Raw genomic sequence first — 13,218 nt, 5'->3', positions numbered from 1 at the left:
GGTAGGCTACAGTCTATGGGGTCACAAGAGTTGGACATGACTCAGTGGCTGAACCACATCTGACTTACTTCACTTAGCATAATGCCTTCAAGGTCCATCCAAATGGCAAGATTTTATTCTTTTTTTATGGCTAAATAATAATGTATAGACAAATAGATAGATGAAACAGTTCAGTTCAGTTGCTCAGTCATGTCTGACTCTGCAAACCCATGGACTGCAGCCCACCAGGCTTCTCAGTCTATCACCAACTCCTGGAGCTTGCTCAAACTCATGTCCATGGAGTCGGTGATGCCATCCAACCATCTCATCTGTCACCCCCTTCTCCTACTGCCTTCAATCTTTCCCAGCATCAGAGTCTTTTCCAATGAGTCAGTTCTTCACATCAGCTGGCCAAAGTATTGGAGCTTCAGCTTCAGCATCAGTCCTTTCACTGAATATTCAGGACTGATTCCTTTAGGATTGACTGGTTGGATCTCCTTGCAGTCCAAGGGACTCTCAAGAGTCTTCTTCAACACCACAGTTCAAAAGCATCAATTCTTTGATGCCCAGCTTTCTTTATGGTCCAACTCTCACATCTGTACATGACTACTGGAAAAACCATAGCTTTGACTAGATGGACCTTTGTTGGCAAAGGTCTGTATAGATCAATGAATAGATAGATAGATATTGATTTCTTTATCCATTCATCCAACGATGGACACTTAGGTTGTTGCCATATCGTGAGTTCTGTAAATAATGCTTCAGTGAACATGGAGGTACATAAGTTTTTCGAATTAGTGTTTTTGTTTTCTTCAGAAAAAAGTCCAGAAGCGGAATTGCTGAATCATATGGTATTTCTAGTTCTGTTTTTAATTTTGGCACATCTCCCTACTGTTTTTCATAGTGGCTGCTCCATCATGCAGAAGGTTTCCCTTTTTTCCCATATCTTTGCCAATGCTTATTTCTAGTTCTTTTGATAATAGCCATTTTAACAAGTAAGGTAATATCTCATTGTGGTTTTAATTTGCATTTCCTTGATGATAAATAACGTAGAGTGTTTTATTGCATAGGTAGTGACCAACTGTATGTCTTCTTTGGGAAAAATGTCTATTCAGATCTTCTGTGCATTTTTAAAATTGGATTTTATTTTATTTTTTGCTATTCAGTTGTATGAGTTTTTTAAAATATGTTTTGGATATTAGCCCTTTATCAGATAAATGGATTACAAATATTTTTTTTCCCATTCATTTTGTTGATGGTTTCCTTTCTGCTGAAGCCTTTTAGTTTGATGTATGGCAACCCACTCCAGTGTTCTTGCCTGGAGAATCCCAGGGACAGGGCAGCCTGGTGGGCTGCCGTCTATGGGGTCACACAGAGTCAGACACGACTGAGGTGACTTAGCAGCAGCAGCAGTCCCATTTTTTTTTTTTTTTTTTTGCCTTTGGTGCTTTTACTTTTGGTACAGATTTAAAAAATCATTTCTAAGATCCATATCAAGTGACTAACCTTGTTATCTTGTTTTCTCCTAGGAGTTTACTTTCAGGTCTCATATTTAAGTCTTTAATCCATTTTGAGTTAAGTTTTATGTATGGTGTAAAGAAGCAGTTCAGTTTCATTTTTTCGTATGTGACTATTTAATTTTCCCAATACCATTACTGAAGAGACTGTACCTTCCCCACTGTATGTGTGTCTGTTTTTATGCCAATACCTTACAATTTTAATGATTATAGCTTTGTAATATAGTTTGAAATCAGGGAGCATGATGCTTCCAGCTTTGTTCTTTTTTCTCAGGATTTTTTTGATTATTCAAGGTATTTCATTGTTCCATAAAAATATATGAGTTTCTGTTCAATTTCTGCGAAATGTGCCACTGGAATTTTGCTAGGGGTTCCATTGAATCTATGTTTACTTTGGATAGTACAGATATTTTAACAATATTAGTTCTTCCAATTTATGAGCATGAGATATATTTTTATTTGTGTTTTCTTCAATTTATTTATGTCTTGTAGTTTTCAGTATATAGATCTTTCACCTCTTTGGTTAAATGCATTCTGAGTTATTTTATTAATTTTAAAGTAATTGTAAATGAGATTGTTTCCTTAATTTTTTTCTGATAGTTTATTGTTACTATATGGTCACATAAGATTTTGTGTGTGTGTGTGTGTGTGTGTCCTGCATCTTTACTGAATTCATTTATCAGTTCTAATAGTTTTTTGTAGGAGTCTTTAGGGTTTTCTACATATAATATCAGGCTTCCTCAGTGGCTCAGCAGTAAAGAATCTGCCTGCAATGAAAGAACCGTAGGAAATGTGGGTTCAATCCCTGGGTTGGGAAGGTCTGGAGGACGGCATGGCAACCCACTCTGGTATTCTTGCCTGGAGAATCCCGTGGACAGAGGAGCTTGGTAGGCTACCGTTCATAAGGGCACAAAGAGTCAGACATGACAAATGACTGAGCATGCACACACGCACTGATATATCATTTGCAAATATGACAGTTTTCTTTCTACCTTTCCAGTTTTTTTCTTTTTGCCTAATTGCTTTGGGTAGGACTTCCAGTACTATATTGAATAAAAGTGATGAGAGTAGGCATTCTTCTTTTGTTGCTCATCTTAAAGGAAGTTTCAGCTTTTCACCATTGGATATGATATTAGCTATTAGTCTGCCATATATGATCATTATTATGCTGAGGAATGTTCCTTCCACACCTGCTGTGTTAGAATTTTTTTTTATCATAAATGGATGTTGAAATTTTTAAATGCTTTTTCTGCATCTATTGAGATTATCATATGATTTTTATTCTTCATTTTTTTAATGTTTCACATTGACTGATTTGTGGATATTGAATCATGCTTGAATCACTGGAATAAATTCCATTTGATCATTGTGTGCTGCTGCTGCTGCTAAGTCACTTCAGTCGTGTCTGACTCTGTGCGACCCCATAGACGGCAGCCCACCAGGCTCCGCTGTCCCTGGGATTCTCTAGGCAAGAACACTGGAGTGGGTCGCCATTTCCTTCTCCAATGCATGAAAGTGAAAAGGGAAAGTGAAGTCGCTCAGTCGAGTCCGACTCTTCACGACCCCATGGACTGCAGCCTACCAGGCTCCTCCATCCATGGGATTTTCCAGGCAAGAGTACTGGAGTGGGGTGCCATTGCCTTCTCCTTGATCATTGTGTATGATCTTTTTAATGTATAGTTGAACTCTGCTACTATTTTGCTGTTGATTTTTGCATCTATTGTCTCAGGGATATTGGCCCATAATTTTCTTGCATCTTATTGTCTGATTTTGGTATCAGAATGCTGGCCTCATGAAATGAGTTTGAAAGAGTTTCTTCCTCTTCTATTCTTTTGAAGAGTTTGAAAAAAATGAAGCTTTCCATGAAGCTTAAGTACTGAAGAATAAGCAAAGCTCAAAGTTATTAGAAGAAAGAAAATAACAAAGACTAGAACAAAAGTAAATGAACTAGAGACTAAAAAGACAATAGAAGAGTCAATGAAACGAAGAGGTATTTGAAATTGGTATTCTACTTTGAATTTGAAAAAAATCTACTAGTAAATCCATTTGGTTCTGGAATTCTGTTTGTTGAGAGGTTTTTGATTACTAATTCAATCTCTTTAGCTATAATCAATCTGTTCAGATTTTGTATTCCGTCATGATTTAATCTTGGTAGGTTGTATGTTTCTACGAATTTATCCATTATTCTAGGTTGTCCAGTTCATTGGCAAATAATTGTTCGTAGTAGTCTCTCATGATCTTTTGTATTTTTATGGTAAAAATTATAATATCTCCTCTTTAATTTCTGATTTTATTTATTTGAATCCTTTCTCTTCTTTTCTTAGTGTAGTGACAGATCTTAAAAGATCTGTCAATTTTATCTTTTCAAAGGACCTCCTCTTTGTTTCATTGACTCTTCTATTGTCTTTTTAGTCTCTAGTTCATTTACTTTTGTTCTAGTCTTTGTTATTTTCTTTCTTCTACTAACTTTGAGCTTTGCTTATTCTTCAGTACTTAAGCTTCATGGTAACTACAAACCTAGAACTTATAGCAGATACATGCACAGAAAGAGGGAGGAGTAAAAGCGTATTACCAAAGAAAGACTAGGCTCCCAGGTGGTGCTACTGGTAAAGAACTTGCCTGTCAGTGAAGGAGATGTAAGAGATCGGGGGTTTGATCCCTGGTTGGGAAGGAAATGGCAGTCCACTCCAGTATTCTTGCCTGGAGAATCCCAAGGACAGAGGATCCTGGAGGGCTACAGCCCATAGGGTCACAAAGAATTGGATATGACTGAAGTGACTTAGCATGCATGCAAAGAAAGATCATTGTTTTTGTTTTTGTTTTTTTTTAATCTTGTAATTACTGTTAATCATAGGATTTTGAAAAGAACATATGCCAAGTTTTGATACTGTCTTTCCTAAACTGATGTCATTATATGGATTTAGGTTGGAAAAGAGGACCACAGTAGAGCTTTAAATCAAAACTTCAGTCTTCTATAAAGGTTTATAACTGCCCCAATATCCCTTTTGTTTGGACTCCATGAGAAAATTGCTGCTTGGCCCTAGAATCTCTCTGTTTGGAAATTTTCAATATGTATTCAGTTTCTTACTGATATAATAAATATTTATTTTAAAAAATAGGTAAAACAATTTTGATGTAGAGGTGCCTATTGAGTATTACCCTTTACCTCTTAATACCATTAGTATGATTCTAGGTATCAAGCTCAACTAGAACATGAGTTTTACTTAGTTACCAGCAACTAACTAAACAAGTATGCCCCAGAGCATAGAAATAATGCCATTATATCAGCCATGGTACAACTAGGCCTTAATGCAATAATGGATTCTCTATGATTTTATTGTGAAACACTTAAGAATTATTCAGAACTGAAAAACTCCAGTGAAAGTCAGGTACATATTCTCACCTTGACACATTTGCAGACTTGGTTTCTAAGAATTGCAATTGGAATTAACCGATGTCCGAAGCACCTACACATTTGATTCACCAAATGTGTCCTATCTTCTTGCAAATAGCAGCTCATTTCCTCTTAGGCTCTGATGAGGTTTTTTTTTTTTTTTTGTCTTAGCAATAGAGTCATTGGCAGCAGTACACACAGGCTAATTGTTAGAATATAAGGCTTTGTTAGAAATGGATCATAGGCTTCTGGTAATACTCTTAAATTCACACCAATTGGTAGGAAATTAAATATGATTTTTAACAAAATATATCTTAGAAGGCTTACACTAGAAGTGAAGTGGTTAAAAAAAAACTCTCCATGGGCATTTAGTTATTTTCTACCCAAAAAAGTAATTTTCCTTTTATCTATATTTTTACTAAGCCTTTTAGATGAAAGGGGAAAGTGACAGCCACAGAATGACAGTGACCTAAAAGTATAAAATTATAGTTAGTGAAATTTGGGTAATCTTAAGGACAAATAAAAGCCAGGATATCTGTCAGTGAGCTAAATGGGAAATGTTATTTTCAAGATGCTGCAAATAAAATGCTAATTAAAATTCCCTAAAAAGTAACCCTTGTTCCTAAGAAATTATTTTGCTTCTGAAGAAATTAAGATTAAAAAGAGACAGAAACTGATATTTATAATTTTTTTCTTATATTTAGTTATTTAAAAAAATGTTTTTATTAATTCTTAAATTTGAGTGAAAGGGAGATGGGATTAGATTAATTACCATTTAAATATGCAGTTCCAGGTCTGTAGGCATCATTTTGAACCATGATGGGGAGAGCATAGAAAAAATTCTAGTGTGGAAATTATATTTCATGTGGTGAAACAAAAATTCAAGAAGTTTTCTGTTATAATAAGGTGAAAGTGGTTACCAAAGAAACAAAAGTTTCTTATCACTCTGCCTGAGGCAAATGTGACATATTAAGATTAAAATGAATTCTCTTCTCCTGAATGCACATAACTCTTATTAATGTCTCGGAAATTATGCACACACATAGGAAAAGAATAAGATTTTCTGGATACAAGTGAATAAGCATCCATTGGGGTATAGGGGCTATCTAATATCTATGGATACTTTATTGCTGAACTGACCCCAGATCAGTTTTTCTCTATTTTACCTTTTACTTGAGTCTGACTTGAAATTGAGTGACATATTTTCGTCTTGAAAGAGAACTTTCGTTTTGAAAGAGTTAGGTTCCCTGGTGGCCTGAAAGAGTTAATGCAGTTTCCAAGAGTGTCCAACTTACTTCCAGGGAGTAGTGCGTGCATGTGAGAGTCTGGCTCCAGAATATTTGTTCACATCCCAAAACCAATTTGGCACAACTTAAAATGTCTGCTACGGAGAGGATTCAGAGTATTGTTAGGCCACGCAATTAGTGCTTTATTTCATGAGCACCAAATCCACCCAATAGTGTTTTGTTTTAAAGAAGAGCTTGAAATTCACAATAACGGGTTTCATTTATCAGAGCCATATGGGACTCACCATCTTTGGATATATTTGTAAGGCTTTCACAAAGAAGACTCCTTAGGCATCTCAGATTTCACGGATTGGAGGGCAATCTGGATGAATATCTTTTTTGGAAATGATGAACTGTCTTTTTCATATGTAGTCTCTAATTTCAGTAATCCTTGAGAAGCTCATAAACACAGGAAAGAGTTAAGTAAACTTCAGTTTACCGACTTTTATTGGAAAACAAAGACCATAATTCTTAGATCTGGTTCAAATGTCAAGTGTACTTTTGGTGTTGAAATTTGACCATCTAGTCTTTGCAGTTTGTGATGTAGCATTTTTGAAAGGGAAGATGGGTTCTAAGTCTCAATCTATTTCTGCACTTTTTTGCAAGTTGTTCTGTCATGGTCATATATCAATGGATCTTTGGGAAACTGGCTGCATAAGAGCAGACTGAAAATGGAATATTGTGGTCCTTTTTAAGTTTAATCAAGATTATTTCTTTGCTGCTTCCTCCTTTTCCAAACTTCTCTGATCATTAGTGATATATCTTAATACAATACATTCTTTAAAATGTCAATGTCAATTGATTTTTTGAATAAATCTCATAATTTTTCACTGATCTATAAACTTAGAGGTTTAAAAACAAAATAAAATCAGTCTCCATTTGGCACTGGGTGCTAATACTTTCATTTTTGGTTCCCAGATTCTGTTACGCTATTAATGACCTATAAACAAACACTTAAGTGTTTACTAAAACTAATATATTTTTTAAACATAGCATTCTATTGTGTTATGACAGACAACGACTGATTTTTCAGGTTTTCAAATCTAGATTTTCTCAGTTCTATAGGCTTTCTTATAAAGGGCACCTTTAATTTTATTTGATAACTCTGGTAAAGCAGAATACTTGCAAGTCATAAATAGTACTGTAACAAGCTACTGACCTATACAAAGTCTATGAGTTTTATTTTGAATTGTTATGGTAAGTTGGCAATTAATTGACATAACTCTTTCTCAGTTTTAGATACCATTTTACTATATCTGGCCTTATTTTATTATCTTCTAGTTTATCTAAAAAAACTCTTAACACTCCTTTTGCTTATGATATTATATTAGCCTGTTTTAGATTTCCCAGAGAATGTCTACTAATTTTTTTTCAGTTGTGAGCATGTTGTTTAACACTGAATTAAAATAAAATTCAGTATATTGTTTGCTTTCTTTTAAACTTCATATTGATATCAGTCATATATTTTAAATATCTCATGAAGATTAAAAAATCTTGCTTCCTGTCATTTCTACTCCCATATGCATTATATCCTACACAGAAAAAGCACTAAGACCTTTGTTACGTAGCACACCTATAGGGTGCACACTTGCGTTGCTGTGTGTAATTGACTGCCGTGCTTTAGGCCGATGAGGCCACTGAACAACAGGTTGAACATTGTAAATACAGAATGAGCTATATTTGCTTAAATCATCTTGAACATTAATTGTACTGGATTGTTGAATGTCTCAAATATATTTGACTATATTTTATTCTTAGTCAAATATTCTAAAATTATTTAATGAGTATATTCTTAGAATTATTTCCTTTTTTTATAAACCTAGGTACTGTGACCCAGAGGTTTTTTTTTTTTTTTTTTTCCACTGAGAAAGTCATTATGGAACTAAACATGAGTATTTTTGGCCATTGCCTAGTGTTTTCCATAGGAATTTTGAAATATTTTCTTTGGGAAAATGATATAGCATTGGGATAGTGGTCACTGGCAACAAAGAAATTAAAGATGGCAGAAAGACTCAAGATAAAATGTGTGGATAACATTCTATCCAACAGTATTACATAGGTTTTTGGATTTAGCATAAACTGTAGGCCATGAAGAGAAGATAGATACGTGGATCAAACAAAAAAATGTGGATGTAATGGTCAGTGGTTTATTCTTTATGAATATTCCTACTAAAAGACACATGATGAGGGAAAGAAGGACCTAAGTTGATGGAGCGTGTGTGTGTGGTAAAATATATTGGATATTGAGAGTGTGAAGAAAAGAGAGACAGATTATATGTGGTTTTATGGCTTTAACTATCTAGTGTTCTACATTTACATAGAGTTTCTGTTGTAAAAACTGAGGGGCTCCTATATATAATTGTCTTGGTATAAATAGAATATATAAATCATTTAGGTCGACTTGGAATTTTATTATTTGTGAAGATAGACCTGTTTGATTTTGACATCTGGTGTGCTATTATTCTTACTTTGCAGTCAGAGTAAAGATTATATATATAGTTTTTCTCAAATTATAATGTGAATATGATTATACAAAGCAAGTGTGTATATGTGCATGTGTGTGTACATGTGTAAAAAAGGACACTTTCATTTCTATGCCTTTGTCTTTTTCTCTGTCTCCTGAGTCTGCTGCTTTTTGCTTGCCAGTTTTTCTTTGTCTCTATCATTTTTATCATTGAGCCCATCTGCGTAGAAAATAGAATGCTTGGTTTTTAAAATGTTAATGATTTATTTTTTGTTATTTTGTTCTCTCAACTTGTTTTCACCTCAGGAGTTAAGGAGCAAGTATAAGTCGTTTTAGTTCTCACATTCAAGAGGTGTTTCTGCTTTCTTTCCCGTCCGTTTGTCCATATGTTTGCTGGTCTCTGATAGGCTGTGCAGTGAGACAGCAGTTTACTATCTGTGTGTGTGTGAAATTAGCTAATTGGTGTTAGCAGAAATATTTTCACATGTTTTATAAGCAAAGTGCAGCAAGGTATATAAATGTAGATATGATCCAGACACGCGCACACTCACGACTGTCACTGCTCATGCATAGGCGCTCAGAAGTAATTAATGTTAATAAGATTTTAATGTGCTTGTGAGATCATAATGAGGAGAAATGAATGCTCTGATTAGGAAAAGGTAACTGTGTGTGTGTTTTGGCTTAGAACAAGATTTCAATTTTTATAAACCGCAATTTTAGAACTTGTTTGTGATTGCATCAATTGGTTTTTATTTTCAAATTAGAGGTCTGTTTAGCCATTTGAATGATTAACCAAATAAATGGGTAAAACCCTGATCATAAGGAACAGCGCAGGTTTTCATTTGCAAGGCAATGTTAGTGTACAGCAAGGCTCTGATCATATCTTTTGCCAATGGACCATTTTTATGTTGTTTTTTAAAAAGCTTTTTCTCTGAAGCTACTTGTGGAAATAGTTCTAATTTTTATAAATGTAGATGTTATCTATATGTTCTGGAGATACTAATCAGACACTGTAATTACTGTGTCTGAAATACATTCCAATCAGTAAATAATGGTATGCTCAGTGTCCAAAGAATCCATATCATGCCTCTTGAAATGTTGGGGAAAATGTACAACAATCTAGATTTTTCTTTCTAAACATATTCTTTACAAATTTTAGAGGTTTGGCAACTTTTAAGGGTGAAGTAAAATATCTCAGAGTAAGCAAAGATGCTGTCTTTTCATGGACTCAGAGGCTGTGCAGTCAGCAGCTACACAATTGACAGGCTTGAATCCAGCCAGATTCTTCTCCAGAACAAATTTTTTTTTATTTTTTTAAATATCGTTTACAGAGTTTTGGTATACATTTGCATTATTATTTTAAATTATAAGATAAATCTAAATATCTACCTTGCCCCAGGGCACATAGAAATCACTTGCATATTTTTTACTATAATAGTGGATTAAGATATTCAGGAATTGGAATCCCTTTAAAAGTAAGTATAATACTGAAGGGGCTTCCCTCGGTGACTCAGCAGTAAAGAATCCGCCTGCAATGCAGGAGCTGTAGGAGATGCCAGTTCCATCCCTGAGTTGGTAAGATAGCCTGGAGGAGGATGTGACCACCCACTCCAGTATTCTTGCCTAGAGAATCCCATGGACAGAGGAGCCTGGTGGGCTACAGTCCAGAGGGACACAAAGAGTCAGACACGACTGAAGCAACCTAGCACGCTTGCATAATACTGAAATGCAAGAGGTCTTGGATTATATGGGGCTATGGAGTAGTATAGTTTAATTCCAACAAATTCTGTAGTTATGGCTTAGATTCTTTTAGGTTTTGGTTATATTCCTACAGTCTTTGAGCTGTAGTTTAAAAATGGTGGTGAAGTAAGAGAAGGTATTAGAGTTAGTTCTAATGAATAATTCTGCAGTTTCTGTGATTTCCCAGAGGTGTGTTGGTTTTAGCTTTTCGTAGAATCCATGACAGTGATGATTATTGGCTAAAAGAGGCATTTGCCTTTAATATTGTTTAATTGACTGTGAAGTCTTATGTCATTGTGGCATCATTTGGAAAAATTTTTCCCACTTGAAGTTTGTAAAGAAATTCATATATATTTTCTTCTTGCTTTTTCTATTGTAATTTTTTTCCTATGCTGCTATACATACTTTTAGGTTTTCTACTCTATGTTGGGCTATCTATTCATATGCCATTATTGCTTTTTTAATTATAAAAAACTTAGATCATGTTTTAATATATGAAGTATTAGCCTCCCACCTCACCCCCACCATTGCTCTTTTTGTCCGGGGTTTTTATGACTTTTCTTGCTTAGTTGTTTTTCTAAATGAACTTTATAATAAACTAGCAGACTTCAAGGGGAAAATAAAATTGATGTAACCCTATTGGAATTATGATAAGTTCATGAATCAACATAGGGATAATTAATATCTCTATGAAGTTGAATCTCCATGTTTAAGAACCTGCTTTCCCCCTCCACTTATTAAATAACTTCTGTGTCTATCAAAAGTGTTATACAGTTTTCCTTATAAAGGTTTTAAATGTTTGCTACTAAGGTTTGGTGTTCTATTCGTTTATTTAATTGCTTGCTTTTTTTTTTTTTTTTGGCTTCCCTAGTGGCTCAGATGGTAAAGAATCTGCCTGCAGTGCAGGAGACCTGGGTTCAATTCCCTGGAGAAGGGAATGGCAACCCACTCCAGTATTCTTGCCTGGAAAATTCCATGGACTGTGGAGCCTGGCAGGCTACAGTCCATGGGATTGCAGAGTCAGACATGACTCAGCAATGAACACTTTATTTTTTTACATCCTTCCTATCCTAAACAGTTTTTCATAATATTTTTTGGTTTTTTTTGTTTGTTTGTTTGTTTCTGTATAGAAAGGCTATTTATTTTGTGTGTTAATTTTGCAAATTCCCACTTTACAAAATTCTCTTCATTTTTGTGGTAGCCTGAGGTGGGTTTGAGCTCCTGTCTAGCACACTGCTTAGTAACTGTGAGACCATGGACAAGTTATTCTGAGCCATTTTACTCACCTATAAACTGCAGATAAGAAAACCAAACTCCCACAGTGATGGAGACTAAACGAGATCATATTGTAAAGCACCTAACATTTTGCCCAACACATAATAGGGACTCAATTACTGATATCCATTGTTAATGTAATATGATGTGATATGACAGTCTTCCCTGGTAGCTCAGTGATAAAGAATCTCCTGCAATGCAGGAGATGTGGATTTGATCCCTGGGTCAGGAAAATCCCCTGGAGAAGGAAATGACAACCCACTCCAGTATTATTGCCTGGGAGATACATGGACAGAGGAGCCTGGCAGGAAACAACAGTCCATGGGGTCACAAAAGTCAAACACAACTTAGCAACTAACAACAACAACCATTATGTTCTACCATAAGAAATTGGCAACTTTATATTTTTTTAGTAAACACTAACTTGTGAATGAGCTTGTGTGGAGTAGATACTGAACATAAACGAACTCATGATGGCATTAATGTATGTGGAATAATAGTGCTTGCCAGTCTATTATATAACACTTGTAAAATTAATGAAAAAACGGTAATTGATAAAAATGTAGTCCCATGATTTTTAAGCTTCTACTTTAATAAAATGGTTGTGAACTTTGTGAATACACTCTTTTAAGGCATCTGACACTGTTGTTATAAAAATGAGAATACCAGAATTTCAGGATCATTATATTCCTACCTCATGGTTGTTCTGAGGGTTAAGTGAGATAATGCATTGAAATTATAGTACCATTATTAATAACAATAATGGAAGTGCCTAGCTCATGGTAAGGGTTTGAAAATGGTAGTTGATTTTTTTTGTTACTATTTTATTATTACCTTTGCCAGTTCTCTACTCCCACATGTATTTCCCACCTCTATATATTCTTTTTCTTACTAGTAGTGTTGTTCTATGCTTAGAATAAATATATAAAATATGTCTTACAATGGTCATTAACATAAACATAAAAGAATATATCTATAATTTGTCAACATTGAAATTAGCTAAGAGTGAAATAAGACTCCATCACTGGAGCATAAAAGAACTTTAATTGCTGTGAATGAAATTTCTGAGGAGTTGCAAGGATAAAGAATAGTTTCTCTCAAAGAATTATAGATATCTTTTGTCATAGTTTAGAGATGGCCAGAGTTCTCGTTTAGCACTCAGTATCATTACTCCTCCACAGCCTCAGAATTCTCCTTTGTTCATTCATACATATGGAAAACAACAGAATCCCAGGTGGTATAAGATATACAAACAGCAAGATTACCTAGATGAACTGTTCCTATTCAAGAAGTCTAGTAGGCTAGTCAGATAGGAAACAATTAGCTTATATACACGGACTTTGAGGGCAGATTATTAGGTTTGAATTCCTGCTCTGAAGCTTAGTTCAGTTCAGTTCAGTTCAGTCACTCAGTCGTGTCTGACGCTTTGCGATCCCAAGGACTGCAGCACGCCAGGCCTCCCTGTCCATCACCAACTCCTGGAGTTTACTCAAACTCATGTCCATTGAGTTGGTGATGCCATCCAACCATCTCATCCTCTGTCGTCCCCTTCTCCTCCTGCCC

At 35.0% G+C, this 13,218-nt stretch overlaps 1 protein-coding gene across 20 annotated transcripts in view; it reads left to right on the top strand.

Annotated features, from left to right (window-relative positions):
• ZBTB20 (zinc finger and BTB domain containing 20) overlaps window positions 1-13,218 on the top strand; it is an 862,801-nt gene that overhangs the window by 58,205 nt on the left and 791,378 nt on the right. The window contains exon 2 of one of the 20 annotated variants that reach the window (XM_059890142.1): window positions 3,335-3,486. The exons of the other annotated variants lie outside the window; for them this stretch is intronic. The gene's annotated coding sequence lies outside the window, so the exon portion shown is untranslated. The remainder of the gene's footprint in view (window positions 1-3,334; window positions 3,487-13,218) is intronic. 20 annotated transcript variants of the gene reach the window in all.

This window comes from Bos taurus, chromosome 1, assembly GCF_002263795.3.
Source record: "Bos taurus isolate L1 Dominette 01449 registration number 42190680 breed Hereford chromosome 1, ARS-UCD2.0, whole genome shotgun sequence".
Taxonomy (NCBI): domain Eukaryota; kingdom Metazoa; phylum Chordata; class Mammalia; order Artiodactyla; family Bovidae; genus Bos; species Bos taurus.
Note: the sequence above shows the minus strand (reverse complement) of the source record. Positions and strands in the feature narration are given on the sequence as shown.